Genomic DNA, 21,998 nt, shown 5'->3' on the forward strand with positions numbered 1-21,998 from the left:
AGGGCTCGAACCCGTGTCCCCTGCACTGGCAGGCGGATTCTTAACCACTGCACCACCAATGAAGCCCACTACCTTTGTCTTTTAACCTTCGTACTAGCTTTGCGTGTGGATGAATTCTGACCTTTACTATATGTTTGCCTTTACCAATGAAATTTTTCACTTTGTAATTTTCATGTTGCTAGTTGTGGCCTTTTCTTTTTCACTTAGAGAACTTCCTTTAACATTTCTTGTAAAGCTGCTTTGGTGTTCCTGAACTCTTAGCTTTTGCCTGTCTGTAAAACTTTTGATCTCTCCATCAAGTCTGAACAAGAGCCTTGCTGGGTAGAGTATTCTTGGTTGTAGGTTTTCCCTTTCATCACTTTAAATATATTGTGCCACTCCTTTCTGGCTTGTAGAATTTCTGCTGAAAAGTCAGCTGACAGCATTATGGGAGTTCCCTTGTACATTATCTGTTGCTTTTCCCTTGCTGCTTTTAATATTCTCTCTTTATCTTTAATTTTTGTCATTTTAACTACAATGTGTCTTGGTGTGTTCCTCTTTGGGTTAATCCTGTATGGGACTCTCTGTGCCTCCTGGACTTGGATGTCTGTTTTCTTTCCCATGTTAGGGAAGTTTTCAGTTATTATGTCTTTGAGTATGTACTCAGCCCATTTCTCTCTTCTCCTTCTGGGACTCCTGTAATGTGAATATTAGTGTGCTTGATGTTGTCACAGAGGTCTCTTAAACCGTCATTTCTTTTCATTCTTTTTTTTTTTTTTTTCTGTTCAGGATCAGTGATTTCCACTAGTCTGTCTTCCAGCTTGCTGATCCATTCCTCTCTATCATTTAGTAAACTGTTGATTCCTTCTAGTGCATTTTTCATTCAGTTATTGTATTCTTCTTCTGTTTGGTTTTTCTTTATATGTTCTAACTCTTGTTTAAAACATCTAACTTCTGGCTCTGTGTATCCATTCTTCTCCCGAGTTCTTTGGTCATCTTTACGATCACTACCCTGAACTCCTTCTCAGGTAGACTGCCCATCTCTACTCACTTAGTTCTTCTTCTGGGGTTTTATTTTGTTCCTTTGTCTGGAACACATTCCTCTGTGACCTCATTTTGCCTAGGTTGCTGTTTTTATGTATCTAGTTAGTTATGTTTCCTGATCTTGGAGAAGTGCCTTTTGAAGGAGGCATCCTATGTGTTCCAGCAGCACACTCCCCTCTCATCACCCAAGCTATATACTCTAAGTTCACCCTATGAGGGCTGCATGGGCCTTCTGTTGTGGCAGGCTGACTATGTTGGTCATCTGGTAGGCTTGGTTGGCCCCTGGTCTGGTTGTTGCCAGACCCTGTCTTTTTACAGAGGCTTCCAGCCATTGGTAGGTGGGGCTGGGTCACAAAGCAGCTGACTGCTGAACCCCAGGGGCTCCAGGGCTTATGCTGGCTCAATGGTGGGCAGAGTCAGGGTCCAGAAAACTCTGGACCACCCACCCTTGGTGGGTGAAGCCAGGTCCTGGGGTTAGTGCTGGCCTATTGGCAGGCAAAGCTGGGTCCTGGAGTCTGGCTGCAGGACCCAGGAGTCCCAGAGCTGGCATCAGATTGCTGATTGGAGGGGTGGGGGGGAGGGGTGTGTGGCCCCTGACACGGCTCAGTACAGGGTCTGGGGTGACCCAAAGCTTGTGTTGGCCTGTTAGTGGGCAGGGCCAGGGACCAGCTGGTCCCAGGGCAAGGTGTGGCCTGCTGATGGGCAGGCTGTGGGATTGTGGTTTTCTTGAGACTGGTGTCTGCCCCCTGGTGGATGAGGCTGGTCTAAAGTCTAGAGCAGGCTCCCTGGAGGGGAGAGCCAGGGCCCAAGAGATTCTGGGACTGTTGGGTGGACCTGTGTCCTGGGCCCTCTGGTGGGCAGGGCGGTGACCAAAAGTAGTTGAGGATTCAGGAGGCATCTAAGCTAGCCTGTCTGCTGATCAGTGGAGCTGTGTCCCCACCCAGTTAGTTGATTGGCTTGAGGTGTCCCAGCACTAGTGCCTATAGGCTATTGGGTGGGGCCAGGTCTCGGCTCTAATGAACTAGAAGGAGGATTCCACAATGGCACTGGCCAGCATCAGTGTTCACATGGTAGATGGAGTGCCCCAAAATGTCTGCTGCCAGTGTCTACATTCCCAGGGTGAGCTGCAGTTGCTTCCTGACTCTCCAGAAGACTCTCCAAGATCAGCAGGTGGGTCTGACCCAGGTTCTTCTCAAATTATTGTTTCTGCTCTGGGTTGCAGAGTGTGTGAGATTTTGTGCTTGCCCTTTAAGAGTGAAGTCTCTATTTCCCTCAGCCCTCTGGGACTCCCGAAAGTAAGCCCCACTGGCTTTCAAAGCCAAAGGCTCTAGGGGCTTGTCTTCCTGGTGCAAGACCCCCAGGCTTGGGAGCCCAATGTGGGGTTCAGAACTCTCACTCCTTTAGGAGAATTTGCAATGTAATTATTCTTCAGTTTGTCGGTCACCCACCCAGGAGTATTGGACTTGACTATACTGCGAGTCCAGCCCTCCTACCTATCTTGTTGTGGTTCCTTCTTTACGTCTTTAGTTGTAGAAGATCTTTTTTGGTAGGTTTCAGTGTTTTTCACTCATGGTTGTTCTGTGGATAGTTGTGATTTTTGGTGTGCCTGTGAGAGGAGGTGAGCTCAGGGTCTTTCTACTCTGCCATCTTCTCTTCATCTTTTAAAAAAATCCCTGAATACTATGCCACCATATAGATATACCACAATTTGTTTATCCATTCACTTTTGGTTGCTTCAAATATTTTGGCAATTATGAATAATACTAATAACATTGGTTGAAACACTGATATAGTGGTATAAAAACCTATACAAATTTGGAATAGGTTGGATAAAGATAATTATATAAAATAATGTAGAATAAGGAGGTATCACCAAAAAATTAAGAGGGAAGGTTTACTCAATAAATGTTATACAGATAACTAGTTGACAATTTGAAAACAGCAAACTGTTTAGGATTTCCTTTTATATACTTGGCCTACTTAACAGTTCTCTCACTGTCTGTAAGCTGTTTCATAAAAGGATTCCTTCATTCACCAAAATAAAAGGTAAATGGAGGGTAGTGAGTAGTAGTATTGATCCCTTTCCCAGAAGGAGCTACTGTTTTGTGGACAGTGTGGTACTCAAGTAGACAGGACCTGACCAGTATGTTGCTACTGTAGACTAGGTAGGTCCATCAATAAGTAGGGGTGCAGCACAAGTCAATTCTGTAACTTCCTGATGCATCTATAGCAGTCCCTACAGTAACATGTAGGACCAAAGAAACTGTTATTTTCTTGTTTCAGTTAGGAGAGTTTAAGCTATGTTTTAGTAACAACCTCAAATCTTAGTGGCTTATAAGAACACTAAGGGAAGGTTTATTTATTGCCCATTGCAGTGAGGCTGGAGGCTTCTGCTCCTTGCTTTCCCACTCTGGGACTCAGGCTAATGCGTTCTTCTCCAATACTGCCAGTTGCCACAGCCAATAGAAAGAGGGCTTTGAAAGGTCTTGTATTAACAATCTGGGCTCTAGCCCAGAAGAGATCTGCTCAAAATTCATTAGCCAGAACTAGTCACATGGCTCTATCCAACCACACGTTTACTAAGCCCACCCATGCCTTGAGAAGAAAGGAGGGGAACTATATTTGTGGTGGGTGGTAGTTTTAAGAATTTAGTACCAGGAAAGCTTCATCTTCTATAAAGGATAATTATGTTTTTCCTTTTCTGATAATGAGAATTTTATAACTACCAATAATAAAGCTACTTAGGTGCCAGGAATTCTACATATATATTTTTTACTCCTTATGATAACTGTACGGTTTCTACCAGATGGGAAGACTGTGGCTTCATGAGGTTAAATAGGTAACCTCAGGTTGATAGACTGAGGTTGATAGACTATGTTTTGGGCCAAATTTCACAATAGGTCATTTGCTAGCTCCTATGATTACCATACTTGCTTCTGTCTTTTTTTCTTTTCCAGCTTTTAAAAAACTTATATTAATCTTAGGCTTGTGTATATATATTTTTGTGTTATCCCAAATATTCTTAAGTACCAGGGAAAATTATTTATAACAATTATTACAAAAGTATCAATATATGTATATATATATTATTTTTTGGCTGTGTCAGGTCGTTGAGGCATGTGGTGTCTTTCATTGCAGCGCATAGTCTCTTCATTGTGGCACTCAGGCTTCTCTCTACTCGTGGCACACAGGCTTTTCTCTAGTTGTGGTGCTCGGGCTTCTCTCTAGTTGTGGTGTGCGGGTTTCCTCTCTCTAGTTGTGGTGCATGGGCTCCAGAGCACGTGGGCTCTCTCATTGAGGTGCACGGGCTTAGCAGTTGTGGCGTGTGGGCTTAGTTGCCCTGTGGCATATGGGATCTTAGTCTCCCAACCAGGGATGGAACCTGTGTCCCCCGCATTGGAAGATGGATTCTCTACCATTGGACCACCAGGGAAGTCCCCAAAGTACTAATATTTCATATAAATAACTCATACATATTGGAAAGGAAACATTAAAACTTCAAAAAATAATTGGGAAAAATTATGAACAGATATTCCTGAAAAAAAAAGAGAAGGAAATCTGGTTTTATAGAAAGCAAAACACGTTCAAATGTAGTAGTTAATAACAAAAAAAACACTTATATTAAAATTTTTTAAAAATTATTCAATTTTGGCAAGGTTTTGGTGTAACTGGGCTACTCATGCATTATAGGAAGCAGTATAAACTAACACAGTTATTTGGGATATAACTGGAACCCACATTAAGATTCATAAAAATGATCACTTTCTTTGACTCAACAATTATGAATATTAATCCCAAGGAAAAATTAAAAAATAGGAAAATATTAAATATGTAAAAATGTTTATTACAGTTATTAATTTCACAAATAAAAATTGAAAGTAATATGGTGTGGTTATCTTATGAAATGTCTACTCAATGAAATATGCTGTCATTGAAAATTATAAGTATGAAGACAATCTAGACACATGAAGAAATATATATGCTAGATATGTTACATGATTACAAGCATGAAAAATGTATATATATCATGACAAAAGAATATACAAAGAACAGTGAGAATGGCTGCTCTATGATGTTGAATAATTACTAGCCACTTTTTCCCCCTTTCCAATATTCATTTAATACCTTTATATGATTTCATAGTAATTATAACTTGAAACAATATTAAATATACTTCATTGACATGGCCTCTACAATTTACTAACTCTAAGGAGTATGCTTTCATTCAGTAAGACACACAGGAAAGTAAGGAAGACAGTAATCTTAAGGGCATAGGTAGCTTTCATGGAGAAACAGTAACAAACCAGGACTCAGGAAGATGGCAACATAGGTCCAGAACTGAGAGTTTATATACAAGAACACTGGATATGGGCGGGTTTGCCTACACTGGATCCTGCCTAGGTGAGACTTACATCATGGAATAGCAGAGGAGAACTCAAGCTCTTTCCTCATCATTAACTTTCAAGAAGAAGGGAAGAAGAGTTAGGTCAAATGTCCTTAGTTCTTAGAAGAATTTAGAATTCTTCTAAAATTTACCAATCAAATAAGTCTCTTTACTTGCTCTGCAGTGAAGTAAGTAAAGGGATGGAGAGAAGCCAGGAGTATTACACTAATTGGGCTCTTTTAACATGGAAAAAATTTGGGGAGTGGAGAACATATTTGAAAATAAGAAAAAGTAAAATTAAATGGAGTAAGCATTCAACTCCAGAAGCTACAAAAAAATCTACAGAAAGTAGAATAAAAGAAAAAATAAAGATAAAATCAGAAATTAAAATGAAAACAGAAAAATAAGAGATGATTAATAAAACCAAAAGCAGTTTGTTTGAAAAGACCAATAAAATAGGCATACCTTTTATATCAAGTAATCAAGAAAACAAGAGAATGGCATTAAGTGAACAATATTAGAAATTTTAAAAGGCAACATAACTATGGAAGTTGTAAATATTTTAAAAATCAGGAACATTTTATTAATTTTGCCAGTATGTCTGAAAACAGATATAATAGTCAATTTTCTAGAAAAATAAAAATCACCAACACTCACTGAAGAAGAAACAGAAAAACTTAATAGAGCAATAACTGTTAAGAAAATTTTACTGGCATAAAAAAACTCTTACTCCTCTAAAAGGTACAAGGCTGTTTTAAAATGTACCCAGGATTTGTCTTAATCAGGTAGTAAGACATTAAGACACAAAAATTACTGTCATGAAAGAAGAAGTTTTTATACTTTCAGATCCCTAAAAATAGAAGGCACAGCACACCAAGCAGGGAGGCCACACAGGAAAGCACCAGGGATGATCAAGAGGCAGAAGAAGCAAGGGGGAAAGCATGCCCAGATCCTTTATTGTGGTTTTTGGTGGGAAGCAATGGGTGAGGCATGGCAGGCAAACTGAGCACATTTAGAATTGGATAGTTTGAATAATTTTGGCAGGCTCTGTGCTATAAAGGGGTAGTCCCTAGTTGTCTAGCACCTGGCCCTAGGGTGATTTACCACAGGGGGATAAAAGTCCCAGACTGCAGCACTCTGATAAAAGGAGGAAGTTATAGACTCAGGATTGGTTGGTTTGCACAACAAAGATATGTTCAAAGGCAAATTATGTTATCTCTAGGAATAGCTAGTCCAGGAAGGAGCAGTCTCTCCTCAAGTACATAAGGCCCCAAGATGTCAAGGCATCATAGAATACCAAAAATAAAAAACATGATTAATATACAGGCATAGGTGAGTTTTACCAATCCTTGAAGAAAGAAAAATTCTATCTTTGCAAACTGTCCTAGAGAATAGGAAAGAGGGAAAGCTACCAAACTCACTTTATGAAGCTGGAATAACCTTGACACACAAAGCAGAGTAGAAGAAAATAAAACTTTAATCTCACGAACACAAACGCAAAATATTAAATAAATCATTAGAAAATTGAATATAGCATTGTATTAAAAAGATAAGATAAGATTTATAATAAGAATGCAAAAATGATAACTTTAGGAAACTATTAATTTAATTCACATATTAAGAATATTGTATGATTATCTCAAAAGATACATTTAAAAGCATTTGATAAAATGCAGTCCCCATTCATGATTTTAAAAAACTTCTCAGTAGGGCTTCCCTGGTGGCGCAGTGGTTGACAGTCCGCCTGCCGACGCAGGGGACATGTGTTCGTGCCCCGGTCTGGGAAGATCCCACATGCCACGGAGCGGCTGGGCCCGTGAGCCATGGCTGCTGAGCCTGCGCGTCCGGAGCCTGTGCTCCGCAACGGGAGAGGCCACAACAGTGAGAGGCCCGCGTACCGCAAAAAAACCCCCCAAAAAACAAAAAACAACTTCTCAGTAAAATATTAATAGAAGAGGATTTCCCTAACCTGATTATTTGGTATCTACTAAAAACATACACAAACAGTATGCTGAGTGGTTAAACTTCAGAAACATTGCCTTTTAAAGTTAGGAACATGAGGGACTTCCCTGGTGGTGCAGTGGATAGGACTCCGCACTCCTAATGCAGGGGGCCCGGGTTCGATTCCTGGTCGGGGAACTAGATCCCACATGTATGCCGCAACTAAGAGTTCACATACCACAACTAAGAAGCCCATGTGCTGCAACTAAGGAGCTGGCAAGCCACAACTAAGGAGCCCTGGAGCCACAACTAAGGAGCCTGCCTGCTGCAACTAAGGAGCCCGTGAGCCACAACTAAGGCACCGGACTGCCACAACTAAGACCCCACATAACCAAATAAATAAATAAATAAATATTTGAAAAATAAAGTTAGGAACATGATAATACTCAATACTATCACTCCTATTATTCAACATTGTACTGGAGATCCTTGCAAATCCACTGAGATTTTTTTAAAAAAGAATAAGAGCTTTAAGATCCAAAAATATATACTTTACCGTTCTTAGTTACGAGCAACAGATGCTGCTGACTCTGGCTGATTAAGCAGAAAGAGTTTGTTACAAGAATATTTGGCAGCTCACAGAATCATTGGGAGAGTTGAAAAACCAGGCTTAAGGCTGAATTTCCAGAAGTACCCATAACACGCTGTAGAAATAGTCTGACAAGGAATCCTTTGCTGCCACCATTGAGCCCTGTTACTGTTAGATCACTGTCACTTCTGCTCCTGCAACTTGACTGCAACTGCTACCCCTGCTAACACTGATGCCAGCTCTGCTCTATCACTACTGTTACTTCACTGCTGTCACCACTACAGTATCATTAAATGCCTGCTCCTCAGCTGCAAGGAAGGCTGGGAGGGAAGTTTGGAATATTTTAAGCTCCTACAGAGGAAGAAGTCTTTGTCTTACAACCAGACTCATAAAGCAGGAAATTTCCTTAAACACAGAAAGGAGTTCAGATGCTGGATGGCTAAAACAAATGACAAATGTCCACCCAGAAAGAAAAAGTAAAAACTGCTGTTATTTGAAGATGCTACAATAATCTACATGAAAAATCTAAGGTATTTTATAGGCAATCTTGTAAAATTCACAAAGTTTATAACATAAAAATCAATGGCATTGCTATAAATCAGCAATAAAAAATTAAAAACCTAATAGGAAAAACGGATACTATTCACTATAGTAAACATACTATAAGGTACCTGGGTCTAAATCTAACAAAAGATGTATACATTTTTTAAGAAGAAAACTATAGCATATTATGAAGGATATAAGGAAACCTTGTTAAAAATGGAGACACATACTATGTTCTTGTTTGGGAAGACTCAATTTCAGGATATGTCGATTTCCAAAAATTTGATGTCTAAATTTAACATAATTCCAATAAAAATCCCACCTGGATTTTTACGCAACTTGAGAAATTGATTAAAATGCAAATGGAAGAGTAAATATCTAAAAATATCCCCAAAAATTCTGAAAAAAACGAACAAGGAGGTGGGCCTTATTTTTTTTTTTTTAATTCATTTATTTTTTGGCTGCGTTGGGCCTTCGTTGCTGCGCACGGGCTTTCTCTAGTTGCGGCGAGCGGGGGCTACTCTTTGTTGCAGTGTGTGGGTGTCTCATTGTCGTGGCTTCTCCTTGTTTTGGATCATGGGCACTAGGCACGCGGGCTCAGTAGTTCTGGCTCACGGGCTCTAGAGCGCAGGCTCAGCAGCTGTGGCGCACGGGCTTAGCTGCTCTGCAGCATGTGGGATCTTCCCAGACCAGGGCTTGAACCTGCGTCCCCTGCACGGGCAGGTGGATTCTTAACCACTGTGTCACCAGGGAAGCCTGGGACTTACTCTTTAAAATACTTAGTAATTATAAAGTTTTAGCAATTAAAATAGTTTGGTACTGGTTCAAGAGTGTTCAAAGAGATCAGCTGAGTGAAACAGAAACTCCAGAAATAGACTCGTGCCTTTAAAAGATATTTATCTATAACAGAAGTGATATTTAAATCAGGGGTGAAAGGATGGATGAGTTAATAAATAAGATTGGAACAACTCACTTTCCATACAGAAAATTAAGATCCCTACTTCACACAAAACACAAAAGCAAATTTCAAATAGATTAAAGAAAGCTCCAAGTGTAAAAAACCAAAACTTTTAAACTGCTTGAAGAAAATATAGGCAATATCTTTAGAATCTTGGGTCACAGAAGGTGTCTTAAACTAGAAAAAAAACAATAAATCATAAAGGCAAGGAACTAAAATTTGGCTACATTAACATTTTTTTTTGTATGACAGAAGACATATAATCAAAGTGTAATAAGAAGCACAAGTAACTCAATAGGAAAATGGCCATAGTGTATGAACAGAGAATGAAGAGACTAGGCAATCCAAATGGTTTATCAACATGTGAAAAGATGCTCAACCTTATCGGTTATTAGGAAAAAACAAGTAAAATAACAATGAGATTTCATGTATCATTACCAACTAAGGATTGGCATGCAAGTTGAGTAAAGGTAAATCTCTTAAACTACTAGCATAAGTATAAACAAGTATAATCACTTTAGGAGAACAATTTGGAAGTAGGCAATAATATTTAAATAACTCCTAGGTTTTTATAAACTCTTGCTTATGTACTCAAAGAGACACATGCAAAGATACTCATTACCTTGTGACTCATTGTCACTTCATTAGTAACACCAAAAAAAAAAAAAAGAAACAAATGTCCATTAATAGGAAAATGAATGAGTAGAATTTTCAGTAAAATGTGGTAATCCATAGATTGAATATTGAATAGTGGTTAAAAGGAACTAAATAGATCAATATGAATAGATGTCAAAAATACAATATTGATGGGGCTTCCCTGGTGGCGCAGTGGTTGAGAGTCCGCCTGCTGGTGCAGGGGACACGGGTTCGTGGCCCGGTCCGGGAAGATCCCACATGCTGCGGAGCGGCTAGGCCCGTGAGCCATGGCCGCTGAGCCTGTGCGTCTGGAGCCTGTGCTCCACAACGGGAGAGGCCACAACAGTGAGAGGCCCGCATACCGCAAAAAAAATAAAAATAAAAAAATAATAATATTGAGATGAAAAAAGCAAGATGCATAATAATTCACACATTATGAAACCATTTTTGTAAATTGAAAACATATGTAACATTGTACATATTTATATATATAAAATATTCATTGATAGATATTTATACAAAAATATATAAAAATTAGATGGAAAGATACACACTAGCTAGCCCCTAAGATGGCCCCCAATGAATCCTGCCTCCTAGATTTCATGCTCTGTTATAATTTCCTCCCCTTGAGTTTGGCCTGGGCTTAGTGACTTGCTTGTAATGAAAAGAGTGATAGAAGGTCACTTCCAAGATGAGGTATAAAAAACTGTGACTTCTCCTTTGTTGGCTCTGGTTCTTCTAGCTTTGATGAAGCAAGTTTCATATTGTGAGCTGCTCTTGTAGCAAAGAACTGAGGACAGCCACTAGCCAAGAACTAGGAAGGAACTGAAGCCCTCAGTACAACAGTCCTCAGGGAACTGAATCCTGCCAACAACCACTGAGTGAACTTGGAAGTGGATTCTGCCCCAGTTGAACCTGGAGATGACTGCAGCTCCAGGTGACACTTTGACTGAGGCCTTGTGAAAGATCCTGAGCCTGAGGATCCAGCTAAACCGCACGGATTCATGACACACAGAAACTGTGAGATAATAAATGGTGTTGTTTTAAGTCACCAACTTTTGGGGTAATTTGTTATGCAGTAATAGATACTAATACTCACACCAAATTATGAGGGTTACAGCCTGGACTGGGGAGGAAGGAGTAGGAGGGAATGGGATTAGAGGAAAAACAAAGGAGAATTTTAAAAATTACTTTTATAAAAATGACTTTAAACAAACACTACAAAATGTTATTTGTTAAAATCTGGGTAGCAGATACATGGGTGTTTGGTACATCATTGTGTTTTTCTGTATTTTCTTTATATCTCAAAAAAGAATAAATGGCCAATCCCAGACTATCAAAAAACCTAGGGCTGAGATGCTATCTTCCAGCTCTCTGGATATCAGAAATACACCTTTTGATTTCAACTTCAGCTCCACAAAGTTGTTGGAGCCTTTCTTGGTGTATTTTTTAAGTTATTGCTTCATTTATTCTCTATAGCGCTGTTTGTAGGAGATAATGGAAAAGAGAGTGAGCTCATTTAAATTCTAAATTCGAAATCACCAGATTTCAGGAATGATGGCTCTATAGACAGGAGGAATTAAAACTGGAAGGGGCATTGATTTATTTTTGAAAATTATTTCATGCTACATTGAAAATTCAAATTACCCAAGCACATGCCAAAGAGGTGTAATGAGACAAATGTAATTATCCTACAATTCAGACAAAACTCCTGTTCTGTGAGAAAGCAGCATTGGGCTACTTACATTTTTGGTCCTTTCTTCTTCTGACCATAAGATAAACCAACTTTAAAAATGTTTATTTCACAAGGATATATTAAGTTGGTATATGATAAAGTAGCAACTAAATTAATGGATGTGTCATTTTCATTACATTTGCTACCTACTTACTGCTCCTCATGCGTTCTGGTGATTTTCTATAACTAATCATATATATTTAAATCATATGGGCCTATAAAAAAGATATTATTTGTGATAATTTAATAATCATGCAACTTCAAATGTTAGGCCTTACTTTTAAGGATCATTTCCACATTTTATTCCTTTTCTTTGGATTAGCCAGCCATTTTTTTTTTTTTTTTGGCGGTACGCGGGCCTCTCACTGTTGTGGCCTCTCCCGTTGTGGAGCACAGGCTCCGGACGCGCAGGCTCAGTGGCCATAGCTCACAGGCCCAGCTGCTCCGCGGCATGTGGGATCTTCCCGGACCGGGGCACGAACCCGTGTCCCCTGCATCGGCAGGCGGACTCTCAACCACTGCGCCACCAGGGAAGCCCTAGCCAGCCATTTTATGAGGGCCATCTTGTGTTCCTCTTGTAGAAAATCCAGTGTATCAGTGTTTCTTTCAATTCATAATGAATGGTACAATTAAGATTTAATTAGAAGCACACTAGTACAGGAATTGAAAGCTACTCTGAATCTGTAAATGAAACGTCACACTTTAAAATTTTTCACATGTTGCAACCCAGCCTCTCTAAAAAGCTGCCATATGTAAACTTAATTTGAGATGGAGCTTTTTAAAATAACATGATTGCTTGTTACACTGAACCTCTTTCTTGTCATGTGCTCACCAAAAAAGCTCATTTTATCTAAAGAAAGACTCACAGATGCTTCAAGGAAGAAAAGGGGAATTTTCACTACATTTGTTTTAAAACGAACATCCTGTACAAGTATTTAAGGGTGAGGAGACCTTACACTCATTAATGCATGTCCTACCTACTTCTCTTCCCTGCTTTTCATAGCTTTACAAAGGAGCACATTTGGGAAGTGATTTGTCCATCATATATGAATCAATTTTGAATAAATATGTAGCTTTATATTTATTTATTTTTTGTAGCTTTATATTTAAAACAATGCTTTAGAAAACTAATATTTCCTGTTAGAATTTGTGTCTTCAATACTGCTTTAAATCCCATTAACTTCTTTTCAAACTTAGATGTATCATTTCTAAGACTGAAGTAGAGGGTACATTTAAAGATGATGTTGCAATTATGGGTTTTCTCATTTTAATTGGGATTAATTAATTTTCTGAAAGGTAGAATGGAATAGCCACTTAGTGTAGAGGTTTGAGTCTTGGTGAGGTGAGAGAGATGAGTTCAAGGCTGCTGAAAATACCCTACTGACATGTTGTGGCTATAGGAAGAGGAATGGCTTTGTTCCAAAGTGGATTTCAGGCAACTATATGTATAACTGCCTAGGGCTTTAAGGGCTACAAGTAGAGAATTAGGGTCTTAGAAATTTTTCCTATCCATTTTATTGTTACATCTGGGTCCAGGACCTAATCATGGGATGAAGCAGAGAAATAACCAAGTGCTTATGATCATTATGGAGATGAGGACTTGCAGGAAATCCTAAACATCCAAGGTCTTGATATTCACAGGATGATCTAGAATTCATGTTCTAAAGGGAGAGCATTTCTGAAAACAACTTATTACCCACAGGTCTCTGTCATTAAGGCATGGTAGTGTCCTAATCAATATACCTTCTAATAATGGGGTAGATGATATTTTAATATCTTTTAAGAGGAAAGTAGAAGGATTTTCCAGAGATCATTATTTCAGAGAGCTGGCTAATTATCTCATGTTTATAGATCTCCAGGAAAGATGACTTTAGTAATCTTGAGCTTTAAATTTCTCTTTCTACAGTCTTTATATTATAAACAGAATAATAGCAGCCATATATACATTTATTAAAATCACATTTCTCCCAGGACGGAATTCATTTACCCAGAATTTATTTAACCAATCACTGTATATGTATATATCAATATTGATATCTGTATCTATGTATTAAACCAGAGCTTAAGATCAGCATGGAAAAACAGACTTGCTGCCCTGACTTGATATAATTCCATTCTAAAACAGAGAAACTTGATGTTTTAGGTAGCTTTGTGTCAGGTAAGTATATGATTTCCTTTCGACTTTATGAAATAGTGCAAATAGCTTATGGATCTTCAATTCTTCCCTTACGGACTCCTAGATGTCTAGGGATCTCAGGCTGGAACCCACTGGTTTACAGGACAAAAACAACTGAGTCACTGCTTGTCCATTATGGTCATTTCAGGCACTATGATAACTGAGTTGAATCTCTGCAAAGCTGACCTGGATAATTAACATACATTTGAATTTGAAGATGGCTCAAAATCCAGGAATAAATTTGCTACAGTCAATTAAATCTCTTTGTGTAAGAATCGTTCAAATAATGAGCTATATTTTTAAAAAACATACTTATGGTATATATTGAAGTGACCCCCCAAAAGCCCAATTGCCTCAAAATTCCTCCTTTTACCCAACATACCTTAATACCATCCACTTCCTTTTCCACAGCATGGACTCCAGTAGGCTACTGTTTAAGATCAATTTTCCATGAGGAGGGCCTTACAGTAGATACCTATTAAGTGTGCCATCCAGCCTCCCTTCTCTGCAAACTTCTCCCTTTCCCTTTCATCTTCATGGTCACAGGATAGCCTCCAAGCAGCCATGGGTATAAATTATGAACCCTAATTTTTGTCCTGGCTACAGTTTGGGCTGAACAGAGATTCATCCTTGGAAAACTTCAAATTGGGAGTAAAAGATCTGGTCTTTGCCTAGGTTTAAATCTTTAATGCATGAGATATAAAAACTGGAGTTTGTTCAGCCATATTTTCTACCATGAAGACTGGGTAAAGAGATACATAAAGTGGGCAAAGACAGAGAGAGTGTCTGGTGCATAGTTTCAGTCCCATCCTGAGACATGGCCTTGGTTTGATCCTTATATATTTTCCACTTTTTGCTTAAGTTAACTTGAGTTGGGTTTTGTTTCTTGAAATCAAAAGAGACCCAACAGACAGACTGTCTTGATGGAAGCCTATTGTCAAGTCCCACAGTCACATTATTGCCTCTATCAGATCAGCCAGTAGTTATTCTCAAATGCACAGAGAATCTCTGTCTCTGAAGATCTAGGAATACAAGCCAGGTACCCAGGAGAGTCAAAATGATATCTTAGTTCACATCTGACAAGTCCAAGATTGACTGATTGATTTGCTGTAAAACCAAGTAATTATTTTAAATAGTTGCCATACCCTTTGAAATGTTAGCAGACTAACAAAGGGAACACAGATAGGCAACTCTCTCCTCCATGGTACTCAGAAAAGCAGAACAGTTGTTTTTGTGTGGGTAATTTATTTCTCTAATTTTGGAGAGAAAAAAAAATGACCCAGTCCATAGTTTTATTATTCAAATATAGAAAGCATAGTTTTCCATTCTTCATACAAAGCTGAGGTGGACGCAGCTGGAAATAACTGAATAATTAAAATATCAATCAGAACAGGGGAGATTAAGTGACTTTACTTGAATAGAGCAATTGGGCAGAATTAGAATTGGAAGGAAAATAAAATAGTTTACAAAAGAGGGAAAGCAAACAATTTAACATGGGCTGGATCTTCAAGTAAGGGATGACAAGTGGTACTTGCTCCAAATGTTGTCATAGGTAAACTGAAGAACATCCATTTCTCTGAGACATGGACATTCATACATTTTACCTTGTTTGTAACATTTGCTTCCTCCTGCTTCTGTTGCCATGTACACAGTGAGTATGACTTAACTTTCAAAGAATACTTAAATTATGATATTTAAAAAGGCATACTGTATAGAAATAGCACCTTATTTATTTCTCTAGCTATCTATGTATCCCAGGAAATCTAATAATGGATAACAAACAATAAATAATAAAACATACTTTGAAACTGCCAAGAGATACATAAAATCTATAGTATATGGTTATTAATAAGAATTGAATAATTAACAAGATTTTTAAAATAGTGCAATCACCTTTCTATTTATAATTAGGTATCTGTATTAGGGTTCTCCAGAGAAATGGAACCAAAAGGAGATATAATATAGATATAGATATACAGATATACATGGGGAGGAGGGAGGGATATTTATTATGAGAAATTGCCTCACATGATTATGGAGGCTGAGAAGTCCTAAGATCTGTAGTGGGTATAGTTACTGATGTATAGTTACAGTCTGTGTCTGAAGGCCTGAGAAGCAGGAGAGCCGATGGTGTAACTTCCAATCTGAAAGCTGGCAGGCTCAAGACCCAAGAAGAGCTAATGTTGCAGTTAAAGTCCAAAGGCAGGGAAAAAAGTCAGCGTCCTAGCTCAAAGCAGTGAGGCAGGAGGAGTTTCCTCATACTCAACCCTTTTGTTCTCTTTAGGTCTCTGCTTGATTGGATAAGGCTACCCACATTAGGGAGAGCAATCTGCTTTACTCACTGTGCTCATTCAAGTGTTGGCTTACCCAAAAACACCATCACAGACACAACCTGAATAATGTTTGACTAAATGCTGGACACCCCATGGCCCAGTCAAGTTGACACATAAAATTAACCATCACAAATCCACCCCTTGTAAACTTGGCACCCATGTGCAACTCCTTAAAACAAGCTTAAACTCTAAATAAAGACAATAACAAGGTCATAATTCTACCCACCATGATACAACTATACTGCATATGGCCAGAAACACACTAACCACTTCCACAGAAGAGGAGGTAATGTCCTGGAATGGTGTTTACTCTTTTCCTTGATATCCCATAACTTAAATTCTACGATGTAAAATTAACAATACTTAAATACTATGACATAAAGCCAATATATCTTATTTTATATGATAAAGGAATAAGAGAGGGAAGAAAACAATGATATTTGAGATACACACACACATACTCATAACAAAATAAGGAAGAGTACTCATGACAATTACGTCCTCATTTCTATAACTAGTTATGTGGTCACAGCTGGTATTTATAACTACCTTCTTCCACTACCAATTTTGTATTCCTTTTGTCTTCAGCACTTCAGCTGATCATGGTTCTTTACCTGGTGGAGTGACCCAAATCTTCATTCCTGAAGGGTCTGGGACATCAGTAGTCCTGCCTGGATTGGGCTGTTGTATTTTTCCATTGGCCTTAATCACAGGGCATGGTGATACTAAGGGATCTCCTATATTCCAGACATACTCTTCCTTACCTCCATCGTGAAGCAGTAGTTCAAGTCCCCCTTGGTAGTCAGGATCAGTCACCCCAGCCAACACAGAAATTTCCTTCTTTGCTTACTGATTAAAATGCATGAGGAGCCCAGTGTGGTCAGGCAGCAGTTTTAACTTCCAGTTCAATGGAATCATTATGTCTCCTGGTGGAAGCATTCCACCTTTTGGAACTAAGACCTCTAAGCTAGCAAAACATAAGGCCACATGGACAGGAAGCAAAAATTTTGCTGCTAAGTCACTAGGGGTGATAGTTAGTGGTGACACTCCCATTTCTACCCCTTGAGTCCTGGACCTGTGAATCCTAGCAATGGGAGAAACAGCATCATGTATTAGGTATCTAATTAACAACCAGATTTTCCTGTTATATTAGGACATGGATTCGGCGATCAGAATTTGGTCACTGATAATGTACAAATACTGAACACACATATTAATGTGTATCTCTATTCATTTCTTTATTGAGCAGGTATTTATTTAAAATATATTGATACAAACATGAAGTCCTAATAAGATTCATCTGTTAGAAATATACATTTACAATCAGATAGTCTGTCAGGTAAATGTAATTAAACTTCACTGTTTTAAAAATATCTTCTAACGCAGAGGCTATAAAATACTCTATTTAGGAGTAGGAGATTTGGAAATGAGATTGGCCACCAGAGTGAGTACATGAGACTCTCTGCGAAGTGTCATGAATGAACAACATGATTTATGTGTTCCACGTGTTCAGGTCATTTTAGTCATGCATGCAAAGTTTACGGACATTAGGAGTTAACTTATTGCATTTTTGCATATTAAAGAATTAGGAAAATAGAAGTATAAGTTTCCACTGATATATTAATGGAAAAAGCATTTAAAGCAGATGTGAATTTGCATTACATAAGTTCAGTGTAGTGAATGTACTGAGTACCTATTAAGGCCAGGTACTTCTGAGTATACAAATATAAATAGGACACAGTTCACATTCTCCATGAGGTTATCATCTCATGGGAGTGGGGGGTGGTGAATAAGAGACACATTCTAATTACTTTAACGAAGAGTGAGGTAAAACAGGGGAAACTGCCATTTAAGATAGCAAGTTGAATGCATGATTAGATCTGCTTCTTCCTGAAATCTCACCAAAATGACAGTAAAAGGATTTTTTTTAAAAGACACACAAGGACATAGACAACAGGAGGGAAGAAAACAAAATAAGAATACTGGAAGCTGGAAAGCAGATGGACTAATGATAACTGACTTAGCAGAACCAGGAAAATTAAATCCTAAGCCTGCAGTGGGAGGGAAAAAAAAAGCAAGTGAATTACATTATAGAACTCTCAAATAACCCAGGAAGTGGGGGACCTCAGGTATCTCTGAAAATGTAGGTGGAGGAGCTAAAAAGAAGATGATGTTTGAAAGTTTGTTTACAATACCCTCCCTGCAACTCTGTCTCACTCTGATTCCATCAGAATACCCCTGAAGTTCTGATCTCTGGAGAAAGTGAAACAGAGGGAGTCTGGACCAAGAGGCACAAGCATATTTGAGGGCAGGAGTGTTTTACTAAAAATAGGGTAATTAAATAAAGGTTTACTAACAGAGTGCAAAGACTGAGTCTTTTTCCATTGCTAGGATCTCAGAATGCTGGCAGCCAGATAGCATATTGGCAAGTCTTCTCTGAAGAGCGTGATCTGCACAAGAGAAAAGATCTAAAATATTTATGTTTTCAGTTCTTTGTTTTGGGTGACCATTCTGTGCATTGTAAGATGTTTAGTAGTCCTGGTCTCTACACACTAGATACCAGCAACACTCCTCCCCCTGTTGTAACAACCAAAAATGTCTCTACACACTGCCAATGTCCCCAGTGGAGGAGGATAAATTGTCCCCAGTTGATAACTACTGGCCTATAGTGATCCCTACAGTCAAAAAGCCCTTTCCATGAACTTCCATTCAGCTTTGTAGTGCCTCTCTCTTAAATATAAGCAGAAAGAGCCAAAGTTCACCAGAAATCCAAGGAAAAATGAAGAAAAAAGCAGCTTGGAGGAACCAGGCTATGAGGAAGAAGAAAACTTTAAAGAGAGCATATAGCATCTACAAAAAAAGAACTACTGGAAATTAAAAATGTAGCAGCAGAAATGAAAACTTAGAAGAAGCACTGGAAAACAAAGGTAATGAAATCTCCAGAAAGTAGGGTTAAAAGACACAGAAATGGAAAAATAGGAGAGGACATAGAAGATGAGAAAATTAAAGTAACAGCCTAGGGGGACTATATTAGGAAGCAGCTTAAGTTGTTATAACAAAGAGACTCCAATATATAGTGGCTTAAATAGCAAAGAAGTTTATTTCTCTGTAGCCTAGGGTAGGTAAATGGCTCTGCTTTATGACCAGCTGGCTCTGTCATGCCAAACATGTTACATCCATATCCATCCCTGTAGCCAGGGCTGCTGTTTCAGTTGTTAACATTCCCTAACTAGCAGGAAGGAGGTCAATAAAAGTCAAAACTTAAAGATATGACTCATAAGGTACATGTATCACTTCTGTTTACATCTAGCTGCAAGGGAGGCTGGGGGATGTAGTCCTGCCTATGCCGTCAAAACTCAGGAGAGAGTTATTAAAAGGAAGAAGAGGATGGATATTGAAGGAAGTTGAGCAATTTCCTCAATAAAGTCTAACATCCAAATAAAAAGAGATCCAAAGAGAGAGAACCAGAGAAAATAGTGGGGAGAAAATCAGCAAATAAATATATATTAAGATGATTAGGTTTTCCTGGGGTAAAAAGCAATCCCTAAATCTTAGTAACTTATAAAAACAAAGGTTTATTTCTCATTCAAGTTGCACGTCCATCACAAGTCAGTCAGCTGGGAGTTCTGTTCCATGCTTTCTCACTTAGGCCAACAGAATTTCCATCATTTAGAAAAGTGTTAGTCATTGTGATGGCAGGTGGGTGGGACCCCTGGTGAATCATACACTCATCTCTAAAGCTTCCACCTGTCATTCTTGCTCACATTTTACTGGCCAAATTAAGTCAAATGGCTAAACTAACTTCAAGTCAGGACAAACTTCAAGGGCACAGCAAAATGCAATCCTATTACGTGCACAGGAGAAACACTGGAAATATTTAGTGAAAAATATTAATGACTACCACAGCTCACCTAAATAACTGGTTCACTTTCCTCCTTGCAGGCAATATACACTCATTCCCCTCCATGGGAAACAGCTCCAAAGTCCCATGTTGTCATTGTATAAAGCTCAAAGTCTAGACTCTTGGGCTTCCCTGGTGGCGCAGTGGTTGAGAGTCTGCCTGCCGATGCAGGGGACGTGGGTTCGTGCCCCAGTCCAGGAAGATCCCACATGCCGCGGAGCGGCTGGACCCGTGAGCCATGGCCGCTGAGCCTGCGCATCTGGAGCCTGTGCTCCACAACGGGAGAGGCCACAACAGTGAGAGGCCCGTGTACCGCAAACAAAAACAAAAACAAAAACAAAAAACTATGATGAAAGTTATGTCATTCTTCTCAGAAAGATATACATACATACAAAATTCCATGAAAAAGTTTCATAGGATTCACAAATGCCCTGAACTCACTGATAGCTGACAAGTTAAGAAACTATCTTTTCATTTTTATTAATTTTTTGAGTAAGAATAATATTCACATGGAACAAAAATTTAAAATAAAGTTTACAATGAACAGTCTCTCTTCTAGCCCTGTTCCCATACTACTCAATTCAATTCCTCTTCTATCAAAGTGACCACACTTAGTGTATCCTTCTGGAGACAGTCTATGCATATGTATGCATGAGGATTAAAAATTCTTTTTCTTGACACTTTCTTTTTTTCTATTTAATTTATGTTGGCAATTGTTCCACATTGGGTACATAAGACGTCAAATGCACAGAATTCTACTGCATTGCTGTACCCTAATTTTTTTACAATGTATTTTAAATTTTGAAACAATTTCAAGCTTACAAAAAAGTTGGAAGCACAGTACAAATCATTTCTTTCCAGAACCAACTGAAAGTAAGTTGCTGAATCAAAACGACAATGAGATATCACCTCACACTGGTCAGAATGGCTACCATTAAAAAATCTAAAAATGATAAATGCTGGAGAGGGTGTGGAGAAAAGAGAACCCTCTTACACTATTGGTGGGAATGTAAATTGGTGCAGCCACTACGGAAAAAAGTATGGAGGTTCCTTAAAAAACGAAAAATAGAGCTACCATATGATCCAGCCATCCCACTCCTGGGCATATATCCAGAAAAGATGAAAAACTCTAATTTGAAAAGGTACATGCACCCCAATGTTCACAGCAGCACTATTTACAATAGCCAAGACATGGAAGCAACCTAAGCATCCACTGACAGATGAATGGCTAAAGAAGATGTGGTACATATATACAATGGAATACTACTCAGCCATAAAAAGAATGAAATATTGCCATTTGCAGCAACATGGATGTACCTAGAGAACATCATACTAAGTGAAGTAAGTCAGACAAAGACAAATATTATATGATATCACTTACATGTGGAATCTAAAAAATAATACAAATGAATGTATATACAAAGCATAAACAGACTCACAGACAGAAAACAAACTTATGGTTACCAAAGGGGAAAGGGAGGGGGAGAGGGATAAATTAGGAGTATGGGATTAATAGATACACACTACTGTATGTAAAATAGATAAGCAACAAGGATTTACTGTATAATAGGGAAAAATATTCAATATCTTGTAATAACCTATAATGGAAAATAATCTGAAAAAAAATATATGACTGAATCACTTTGCTGTACACCTGAAACTGACACAATATTGTAAATCAATTATACCTCAAAAAAAAAGTAAGTTGCTGACCTGATGTCCTATCACCCCTGAATGCTTTCCTGTGTATTTTATATTTACAAATAAAAACATTCTCTT

The sequence above is a fragment of the Leucopleurus acutus genome (assembly GCF_964270905.1).
Source record: "Leucopleurus acutus genome assembly, chromosome: 15".
Taxonomy (NCBI): domain Eukaryota; kingdom Metazoa; phylum Chordata; class Mammalia; order Artiodactyla; family Delphinidae; genus Leucopleurus; species Leucopleurus acutus.